Source organism: Monodelphis domestica, chromosome 2 (assembly GCF_027887165.1).
Source record: "Monodelphis domestica isolate mMonDom1 chromosome 2, mMonDom1.pri, whole genome shotgun sequence".
Taxonomy (NCBI): domain Eukaryota; kingdom Metazoa; phylum Chordata; class Mammalia; order Didelphimorphia; family Didelphidae; genus Monodelphis; species Monodelphis domestica.
Window position 1 is genome coordinate 72,643,482 of NC_077228.1, and position 12,074 is coordinate 72,655,555.

At 36.9% G+C, this 12,074-nt stretch overlaps 1 protein-coding gene across 4 annotated transcripts in view; it reads right to left on the bottom strand.

Moving 5' to 3' along the window:
• Nucleotides 1-12,074, bottom strand: part of ASTN1 (astrotactin 1) — a 505,111-nt gene that overhangs the window by 218,010 nt on the left and 275,027 nt on the right. The window lies entirely within an intron of this gene.

Below are 12,074 nucleotides of genomic sequence, written 5' to 3' on the forward strand. Positions count from 1 at the left end.
AATCTTAAAATACTAGACATAAAACCGAGAGTAAATGAGAAATCTGTATTCATTTGTCTGCCATGCCAGATATCATTAGGTACAGCATGTATAACAAAGGCAAAATAAAAATAGGGTGGAGAGGTTAAGTAACTTGTAGGAAATACTACCCAAGAAGAGACAGAAGGCATATATTGGGGAGGGGGGGGAGAAATGTAGGAAAATCACTAGATACAAGATAAATTCATGTGAGGAAATTCACAAACCTAAAGAAATGTGAGGAGCATTTGAGATTCAGTGGAGGGAAAGGGATAAGCATTGCTGTGATGGAACTATACTCTGGACTATGGGTCAAAGAAGGAAATGGATAAGATTTTTTAAAAAAATGTAGGAATTGTTCATAGTGGTTGATGATAGGAGTCTTAAAATACTCAGACACATACTGGAACTCTCTTCATGGTACAAGTTGAATAGCTTTTAAAATATTTTAATGGGAAATATATTCTTTAAAAAGTAAAGGAAAGAATGGTTTTGAAACCATTATTCTCCATAGATGACTAGAAAACTGGCTTCCAAAATAGAAATGATGGGTAATGTAGGAGGTAGTGACATTTGCATAATCATAATTGAAATAGTTAAGCAAGGAAAATATTGTAATAATTAATGCATATCATGACAATAAGTCAATCAACAAGAATTCATTATATGCTGATGTCAGTGCTAACTTTTGGAGATACAAAGAAAGAGAATAACTAATTATTCCCCATATATGTTCTGACAGAGGTAATATTTAAATAAATAAGTGCATTAAAATATATACAGAGTAGAAGGGAGGTAATCTTAGAGTGGAAAGCTTAAGGGGAAAACTGGGAGGAGGTAAGCCAGAGATATTAGGAGTTGGAAATAAAGAAATAGAAAGCATTCCTGGCATGGAGAGCAGCCAATATGAGGATACAAAGATGGGAGATGGAGAATCCTGTGCAAGGAATTTCAAATAGAGTGTAGTGGGATTGTAGAGTATTGTAGAGGGAGGTAAAATATAAGAAGACTTCAAAGGTAGAAAGGAGACAAGTTTTTGTTTTCAGTTGTTTGTCATGTCCTACTCTTCATGACCCCATTTGGGGTTTTCTTGGCAAAGCTATCAGAGTGATTTGTCATTTCCTTTTCCAGTTCATTTTACAGATGATAAAACTGAGACAAATGGCATTGTTACTTGCCCAGTCACACAGCAAGCAAGAGTGATGTTGGATTTGAACTCATGAAGCCCTTTATCCATTGAGCCACTTGGCTAGCCAGGAACCAATTTACAGAGTTTTAAATTGCAAACAGAAGGCTTTATAGCTGCTCTAGAAAATAATAAAAAAAAAAAACAGTAAAGTTCATGGATTTGGGAAGGTAACAATGGTCTTCCCTATCCTGTAGGGAAATCACTTTGGCAGCTGTCTGGATAATGGTGGAAAGAGAGGGAGATCAATTTGGAATCTTCTGCAAAAGTACAGATGAGGAATGATAAAGGTCTAAATTTGGGTGTTGGCTGTGTGAGTGGAGAGAAGAGCACAGATAGGAGAGAAGTTATGAAAATAGAAACAAGATTTGAGGGTGGATTGGTCCTTTGGTGAAAGAGAATGAATAGTTGATGATGATACTCAGTTTGTGAACCTGGTTGATGGAAAGGATAGAAATAGTCTTGAAAATAAGGAGAAACTGGAAAGAAGATTAAAAGCTTTGATCCTCTTAAGATTTGGGGAGAAAATGAGATCTGTGTTTTGCTTGTCAAGGTTGATATGCCTACAGGACCCTTTGGGATGTTCACTAGGGCGTTGAAATGCTCTAGGACTAGAGCTCTACAAAGGGAGAAGGATTAGCTATTTAGAGTGGGGAATCATCTACAAAGATGATAATTAAACAAATGGAAACTAATCTGATGAAAACAGCAAATGAGGGAACATGGAGAAAAAAAGAAAATTATCTATTATAGAGCCTTGGGGTAGTAGGTATGACAATGAGGGAGAGCAAAAAGAGTTCAGAAAACAGGTAGAAACAGGTAGAAAACATGGCCTAAAATTCTGAAGAGGACTGAGTTGGACCCACCCTTACCTCGGTTTTGTGCAAATATTGTTTATCAATAACTTGGATAAAGACATTGATGGCATGTTAATCAAATTTGAGTATGACACAGAAGCTGACTGTTGCATGATAATCAGGTACCAAAGATCTCAAAAGGTTAATACACTGATTTGAATTAAAATACAATTTAATACATAGGAATGTAAAGTTGTCAATTAATTCTACATGTACAGAAGGAGAGGGATTCAGTTCAGGTAAAATAAAGTATTTTCTTGATATAATTTTTTTGTGGCTTGTAAATAACAGGAGAATCAATAGTATAACATGGAAGCCACAAAATATAGTAAGATTACAAGGTGTATTAATAAAGGCTATTAATTTAGAATGATCCAAAAGTAGTAGCATGAGATACTTCAGAATACCTGAATGGGTTTTACATGACTACTTGTTGCCTATTTGAAGAAGGATGTCAAGAAGTTCCTTGAACACTTATCAAGAATACTGTAGAGGAAATTTCTTTTTGGGTGTAGTTTGGACTTCCTAACAGTGAGGTCTTTAAAAATTTTGCATTACTGCAATTCTATTGTTTTCTTCATTTGAAGATGTAAGAACAAATTGAGGTCTTTTTAAAAAATCCACTAGTCTTAATGGCAAAAAATGGCACCCCTCATTATTTAAAATAAGTCACTTTTTGCTATTATTCATGATAGTCCATGGTACATAAAATATAAAACATCTCCACTTGGTCAACTACAATTTCTGATTTATTTAGATGTGGGTTGATTAATGGGGAAAAGGATGATTATTAAGAAATGGGGGAGAGGTAAAGAAGAATTCTGAGTGGTCATTGCATCCCTAAGGAAGGCAGAAAATTGTAAAGGAGATAGTATGAGTGAATCTGAAACTTTGTCCTCGTAAACTAGAGTTCCCCCTTCCTCCTATTTATTTCTTTAAGACCTATGTGTAATAATGGAGATAGTACTGAATTTGAAGTCAGAATGATCTAAGATCAAATCCTACCTCAAGCCCTCATTAGCTGTGTGATCCTAGGAAAGTTATTTAACATCTCAGTATCAGTTTTCTCATCTGTAAAATGGGAATCATACTAGCATCTATCTCACAGGTGAGTATGAGATAATATATGTAAAGTTCTTTTCAAAAATTAAAGCCCTTTATTTTATTACATATAAATTTATATTTAATATAAATTTACTATATAAAAATTATTTACTCCGTTGTCTTCTCACCTTTACCCTATTTAATCAGCCATCTTATATCCAGATATTGCTTCAGAAAAATAGAAAGACTATTAGAGATTCACCTGGGAAAGAATCAGGCCTGTGCTATATTAAGCTGAAAAGTAGGAGACACTTTGGGGAACAGAAGGTATTCGTTGGGACTCAGGCATTTTGAATGCTCATGTCTATTTCAAGTTTCCAGGAGTGAACCCAGAAACCTAAGAAGCAACCTCAACAAGGCAATGGAGTGTGATGGGAAAAGTGTTAGAATTTGAATTTCCCAGAAGCTCTGATTTCAAATTCTACTATGACCCTTATTATTTGTATGACCAAGGAAGAACCGTTTTATCTCTGAATCTTAGTTTTCTTAAGAGTAATATTGAGATAATAATATATATCATCTGTGAATCAAGAGGGAAGAGTATAACCACGAAGGTACTATGAACCCAAATCACTTTGTCAAAGGGAGTCAAGGTGAAAGGCAAATTCTAGACACTCAGGATTTCATTTAAAAGCATCAAGCAATTGATCAATAAGAGTTTATTTAGCAATTATTATGTGCTAGGTTTTGTGCTAAGCTTTCAGGATACAAAGAAAAAGCAAAGACAAAACAGACCCTGTGCTCAAGGAGCTCACATTTGAAGGAGATTCTATATCCTAATGTATATAAGAAAATCATTCAGAATGTGGTGGAAATATTGTCAGAGGGAGGAAGAGACCAACAAAGATCTTATTAACTCAGGCCCCTTCAGATCCATTTAGAAAACGTTTGAGTCCTGCTCCTTCATACTCTGAACAGTTGTATCCCAACATCTGCCTGTATGTGGAGGAACCAAAGAGGGAAAGGACTGGGGAAACTTTTCCTCCCTTCAGATTCCAGATCTAGGCCAAAGAAAAGCCAGACTTTGTTCAGCTCTTGAGGAAAGAGAACAGACACTCATGAGGAGAAGAAAGAAAAAAGGAGGATGGAAGAAATGGGAATAAAAAACCTGAGCAAATTATAAGAAAACACATATGAAAATCAGTGTAGTTTTTTAAGAAAGGGGAGAGAGAGAGAGAATGAGAGAGAGAGAGAGAGAGAGAGAGAGAGAGAGAGAGAGAGAGAGAGAGAGAGAGAGAGAGAGAGATTTAAGAGGGAAAGGAGGGAGGGATGGGGAGAGAGAAAAGGACTAATGGGAAGATAATCTCATTTGCAGGTAGAATTGCAATGACAATAGCTGAGCATGGAAAATGCAGTCTGAGCCTGGAGGCGGGAAAGTGTCCTGAGATAATGGAGTAGCCAGCTGGCTGTCTAGCAGATCCTGTCTGAAGGACTTGGAGAAGGGTGGAAAAGGGGCAATGAGTTATATGGAAAACAGGACAAGAAGGAGAGATGATGGAGAGAGCTCAGGTGATGGAATATAATGCTTAAGCAGAAGTATAAGTTATGTATTTAAGTAGTGAACTCTGGCCAGGGATAGAAATCTTTGGCCAAAGAACTTGGTATTTCATTGCCAAGTTCTTGCCCCAGCCTTCTGGCTATCACTTTAATGATGGTTTGGAGCTAGAGCTAGTCCCCAATATGGACATCCAAATAGCTGGTGATCACCTTTTTTTTTTCAGTTGTAGATACTTGGAATAAGTGAAAATGAGCCTTAGAAGCTTAGACAGAAGTTAAAAGTGATCTCTGCCAATCTCCAGAAAGCAGAAGTTGGCACACTTCACCACTGGGGGGGCGTGAGTCAGCTCTTCTGCCTGAGGTCTCTTCATGAAAACCAATGATGCTATCTGCCAGGCGAGACAAAATCCAATTCCATCCCTATTTTTGATCCATTCTGGGCAAGCCATAAGGAGAAGTAGGGGCAGGTTGAGAAAAGCTGTGGTCCTGACTCTTTGGAAGAAAAAGAAAACAGTTGGTTTGTTCAAGGATCAAATGTGTGAAGATCACCCATATATTGTTCTTGGTGGAAGTAGGAGGTGGTGAGAACAATAGAACAGTGAGAGCCCAGAATAGGAAGGTTATATTGAATCAGAATGGAGAAAATGTCACAGATCTATGTGGATAGGAGGCTTCTTCACTTTGCTCCTTTGCTGCCACTTTCCCAGAAGCATAGAACTAATCATCACCACCACCACCACCACTATCATCATCATTATCTAACATTATATAGCGATTTAAAGTTTAAAGAAGTATTCTATGAATATTATCACTTGATCCTCACAAGAACCCCAGGCATAGATACTATCATTATGAACCTTTTACACAGGGGAATATTGAGGCAAGCAAAGATTACATGATTTATCAATGGTCACATACTTAGTAAATATCTAAAGCAGGATTCACACTCAAGGCTTCCTCACATCAAATCACCATTCTATCTACTGTACCAGTTATACTGATATTTGACAAGAATCCTCCCATGGACACCTTCTAGGACTGAACAAGTCATCTTCTCTCAAGTAGTGGTTATTTTTCAGTTCTCTCCATCTTCTGATTTTGCCCATCACTTTGGCTCCTCACTCTTCTAAATAGCCTAAATAATATTTCACCAGGAGGAAATGCATTTGTTTTTCCCCTCTCCTTTGTAAGTTTCAGAATTTTAAAAATAGACGTATTCACCTAAGTTTATATTGTATATGGTTTCATGCATAAGAAACATGCTGTTTCACTGGACAGAATGTAACTTGAGGGTTGGTATTATTTCCTTCTTTGTCTTTGTATCCCCAATACTTAGCAAGTTTCTTGGGATATAATAAACACTTAACAAATACTTGTTTATTGATTGATTAATCTGCTCACACTCTAACCTTGATTATACATACATATGAGGCCCACAAGTACATTCGTCTAACAGCATTCACAACAAAAAATTCTAGCCTGATAATGCCCCAATGTTCCAAATAGACCAAAGGCATGCTTTGTGTACCCCAATCCTCTCCTTCATCTCCTCTGATGTTTTCACATAATTCAATGCTTCTTTCTTCCCACTTTATTCATTCCGATTATTCTTCTTTGAGAGTTTTCAGTTATTTGTGGTCATTTCATTCAAGAAATGTTCACTATAAACATCAGAAGGGTCTCCAGAGTTACCAGTGTTTAAAGCTGAACACAATCAGGATACACTAGTAAAACATAATCATTGCCACATTACATTGAACCAATGGCTCATCCAGCCAAAGAACTTTTTCGACTAAAGGATTGTGGGAGCATGTTCCAAAAAGCATTATTTATTGTTTTGATATCAACTAAGGACAGGAATATATTTCTAAACATCCTAAACATTATTTTACTAACAATAATGCTTAATTATTGAGAATAATGACCAAAAAAACTCTCTTGAAAGATTTTCATAGTCACTTTGGATGTAGTTAAATAATCTTGAAGCAGTTTAAATGCCCAAGAACAAAGTGATGATTAAAAACAAATTGTTGGGGCAGCTAGATGTCTCAGTGGATTAAGAGCCAGGGCTAGAGACAGGAGGTCCTGGGTTCAAATCTAGTCATTGGCACTTTCTAGCCATGTGACCCAGGGCAAGTGACAACTCTAATTGCCTAACTCTTCCCTGTCTTCTGCCTTGAAACCAATACATAGTATTGACTCTAAGGTGGAAGGTAAGAATTTTTTAAAAATATGTAGTATTTTCAATAAAATCAACATGTATGAGGAATCTAGAAATTTGGAAAGAATTTTATGAAATGATGCCAAGAAAAAACAATAGATATCAATCATTAAAACATAAGAGGGGAAATAAATGAGAATATATGGATAAAGAAAGAATCTGAAAGGGAATTTAGAGAAAGGGATTGAAAAGCTGCTATGCAACTTTTTCTACCAAAATTAATTAATTTACCCAAATGTTCTTGTGTGCCAGTTTACTGTGCAACAAAAGTGGGACAGAGAGGAAGCTCTCTGAGGTCCCTTCCCAACTGGGTAAAATGATTTGCCCAGTCATACAGTTAGTAAGTTTCTAAGACCAAATTTGAACTCATGAAGGTGTCTTCCTGATTCCAGTCCAAGCACTTCATCTCCTGTGCCACTTGCCGCCTCCTAGCTCTGCCACTGCCACTGCCTTTACCAGTTTTCTTCCCTAACCAAACCCCAATGCAGTTTAGATATGTTTTTATCCAGACACAATAACTGATCTTTCCAAGCACACTTTCATTTAACTGTGGTTAATTTTTGCTAATCTAAGAAGTCAGTATAATTTTGCAAAAATAAGAATGGATCTGGCATCAGACAATCCAGGTTTGAATCATTTAACAAAATGGTACATAGGAGAGAGCCCCTGATTTGGTCAGAAAGACACAAGTTCAAATTCTGGCTCAGTCACCCAAAGTCCTCAAGAGTTTCACCCTCTTCTATAAAATAGCATCTAGCTCATACTTCTTTGGATAATCAAGTGAAGTGCTTTGCCACTAGGGGGGCACAGTTCTGAGTCTAGAGCCAGAATTCAAATCAAACCTCAGATACTTACTATGAGACCCAGAGCAAGTCACTTGACCTTTGTCTACTTCATTTTCCTCAACTGTAAAATAGAGATAATAATAGCATCTACTTCATAGGACTGTGATAAGGATGAAATCAGATAATGCTCCTAAAGCACTTAGAAGGGTCTGGTATTCAAGTAGGTGTTTTATAAATGTTTATTCCCTTCCCTCTAAAGCTCTACACAAATATTAGTTATTGTGACCATGTTGAATCTTGGTTCTGCCACTTGTCAGTCAAGTACCCATGGGCATACCACTTAACTTTTCTGGACTTCTATTTTCTTTTTTTTCAAATAGGTGGTTCCATTAACTTACTTGTGGAGGCTCTTACCATTCTCAATCTCCAGTCTTCTCTTTTGAATTTCTAGGAGCTAATATCTTTTGAAAGAACATCTTATTTCTTTGACATTTGCAAGTTCATTGCAGAAGAAATGCAAACATGTGGTTCTTACCACCACCTCATACTTCATTAAATAAGATGTTTGGGAAAACTAGACCTACCATTGATTTTCCATAATGCCCCAATATCATTAGTGGGCAATCCATTAACCTATTTTCAATTCGGGTGACAGATTTCACATTCAGACAAATTTTGATTAATTTCTTGGGATCCATTTAAAGAAACAGGGCGTGAGATCCTTGAATTAAATCAAGATGTATTGCTCGCTCCCTTTTCGTTCATATTGTTATGTTATGAGGAAACACTGTAGTCAAGTTTGTCTGGCACATTTATTATTATTATTGGTTTTGGGTTTTTGTTTTTCATAAACTCGTGTAACTTATCGCTCCTGTTTCCATTATGCTAGTGGGATTCACATTTTTTTCCTTCTCTTAGCAGTCATTCCATTATGTTATTAGTGTCCAAAATGAGACCTCATAGACAGTGATGATCAGAGAATCATGGAAATTAGAGATGGAAATGACAGATAAGGTATTTTGTCTGTTTCCTGGGGCTAATGTTCCTGTCAACTTGCAATTCAGTGCTTTACCCTGGCTCAATTTAGAAGACACCAACTCTAGGTCCTCTACTATATCCCTCCAGGCACTGGGCTCAATCTTAGGACTGTCCATATATCAGCAAGGGAAAATGCAAGGGGGTTAAACAATTAGCCCACTGTCTCAGGCTCATCCTAACATGCTTTTTCTTTGAAGACAGAGTGACAAGTGTTAGGAAAAGAGCACTGAATTTGAAGACATAATGGATTCAAATCCAGCCTCTATTGTTTCTGATCTGGGTGAATTTGAGTAAAGCTCTACTTCTCTGCACCTTTTATCCCAGTCTAGTGCTTCCCCTCTTTTAATTATTTCCTCCTTATGTTTCATATATAAATATAAATGTACATATCTTTATTTTTATATAGACATATATATATATATATATATATATATATTTGTTTGCTTTATGGTCTCCCCATTGGATTGTTTTTTTTCCCTAAAACCTTTATGTTCTGAGTATCAGTTCTTTTCTTTTTTTAATCCTTACCTTCCATCTTAGAATCAGTACGATGTATTGGTTCCAAGGCAGAATAGCGGTAAGGGCTAAGCAATGGGGGTTAAATGACTTGCCCAAGGTCACACAATTAGGAAGTGTCTGAGGTTGGATTTGAGCCCAGATCTTCCTGTCTTCAGGTCTAGGACTCTATCCATTATGCTACCTAGCTGCCCCCACCTCCCTTTAGAATGCAATATCCTTGAGAACAGGAACTGTCTTTTATTATATATAAATTAAAACATAAAATGATATAAAATGAGAGTTGGACTAGATGACCTTTAAAACTTAGATCTTTCTACCTCTACAATGACAATCCTCTTATTGTAGCCTTGTTATTGTGCTTTAATAATTAAACTTCTTTGATTTTCAATTCTCCCTACTATAAATGCAGATAATAATAATTTGGATTATCTACTTTAACAAGATTATTGTAAAGTTTACTGAGATAAACAAATGAAGCAATATGCAAACTGGAATACTCCAAAACTGCCAGCTACTTCTAATATCTTCAACCTGCACTCAATATGGTGAGTCAGTCTAGATGATTCTTGTCAAAGGGGAAAAAAAGTTCCTTTTTTTCCTCTTCTGTTTTACTTAGCAATGCAGTTTTGGGCCCAAATGATCTAGAAAATTGTTTCAACAATCCACATCATATTGTTTCTCCACTCTCAGTTACCATCAAGCTGAGAAACTCAGAAAGAAGATAATCCACTCAATGGAAGAAATTCAAATGATAGACCAGATGGGACCAAGAAAAAGAGAAAAGAAATTTAAAAGAGCTTTAGTCAGCCTTTTTTCAACATAGGACAAACAGCTCTCCATTAGAGAGTGGCAACTATCTAACTTGGTGCCTTTCCTTGACTGTCCTTCATCCAATCTTGAAGTAACAAAGCTACGGAGTTGGTGTTTACAGAGTTTCACCAGCCTTTTCTAGAGGCTGAAAGACAGCAGCTATAGCTCTGTCCTTAGGGTTAGGAAGACTTCTTCAGACATTACCCAGCTGGATGACCCCTCAGTAAGTTACTAAAGCTCTCTCTGACTGTTTCCTCCTCTGTGAAATAAGATTATGTCGCTAAGTCATAAGGTTATTCTGAGGATCAAAAGAGAGAGATAATGAACATGAAAAACTTTATTCTGGCTTGTCAAGCACTATATAAATGTGTGTTATTTGTCTGAATTATGCAAGTGGGTTTTGTTTACATATAAGAATGGGAAAACCTGGGAAGTTGAAGAGAGGCAGCCTAGCATAGGAGAAAGAATCCTGGATTTGGGGTCAAAAAGCCCCTCTTCAGTTCAATTCAATAAACATTTATTATTAAGCACCTACTATGTTCCAGGCACCATACAAATATCCGGGGATATAAAAAGAGACAAAGATCATCCCTGCCCTTGAGGAGCTTACAATCTAATGGGGAGACAATATGCATTAAAATATATGCAAAGAAAACTATATTTTGAATAAATAAGTAGTTAAATGTGGAAAAAATTGGAATTTAGAGGGGACCCTGACTATAGAAGATGGAATTGTATTTGGACATTGAAAAAGTGATTTCATTTCCCTCATTGTCTACTGTGAAATGGAATCCGTAGCAGCCATCTCACAGGCTAATTCTGAGGCTCAAATGAGATGATGTAGAAATAGCTATGTAAACTGAAGAGGGCCAGAAAAATGTCAGTTATTGGCATTACTGAAACTGAGCAAGGCTTTATTTTAGCTTCTTGAGAAAAGACCCATGCCCACTTCCAGGTGAAAAAATATGCTGACCTGTGTCTCAGTTTTCCTTATCCTAACTTTAGACAATCCTAGTCTTCATTCTCAACAGTTCCTCTTTCTGGAATGTTCGTTTCTTCAAATAGCTGCATCCATCTGGCATGCCCTAACTTAGTCATCAGTTGGCCAACTTCTGAGAGTCAAGTTCTTTTCTTCCTTCATAATAAATCAATCCCTTGAGATCCTCAATCACATTTATTGCTGTTCTCCAAACTCTTACCCATTTGTCTACATATGTATGGCTTTGAGGGGCTCTGAACCATTTTCAATATTCTAGGTTTCATCTCACTGGAATCTGATAGAGGGGGCCAATCTTTGACCTCAGGGCTGATTCCACAGACCTTACTGTGGGGAATTACATTGGTTTCTTTTACCATCTTGTCAGGCAGCAAGCCCATAACTAATTTGCAGCCCAATCAATCACCTCAAGATGCCTTTGGGTTTGATTTCTTTCTAGGTTTCTCTGTTCCATTGATTGTTATGATTATTTAGCATTTATTGATTCACCCAACAATCCACCAGGCATTGTACAAAACACAAACATCAAGATGGGAAAGTGGGCCATAGTGAAAGCAAAATTGAAAAATGTCTTTTAAAAGGAATACAGATAGTAATGTAATATCATCCCAAGCATTTGTCTGAAGGGGAGAAAAAGAGGACATATAATGAAGTTGAAACTAGGGATTTCTCTCTCTCTCTCTCTCTCTCTCTCTCTCTCTCTCTCTCTCTCTCTCTCTCTCTCTCTCTCTCTCTCTCTCTCTCTCTCTCTCCCTCTCCTCTCTCACACATATGCACAAACATGTACACACATGCACATACATACACATTCACACATATCCCAAATAATGATACCTCCTAACTCAAAAGACATTACTTGTTTCCCATATCTTTTCAAATCACCCTTCGCTGACAATCCTAGTGAAAACAAGTTTCTACTCCTGTCATTCTCCAGGTGCCAATCATAACCTGGGAGAATCAAGCCGGAGACTGCTAAGCCTTGTGTGCTTCCAATAAAATCATGGGCTAAAGAATATCTGTGGAATCCTCAGAATTGGTGACA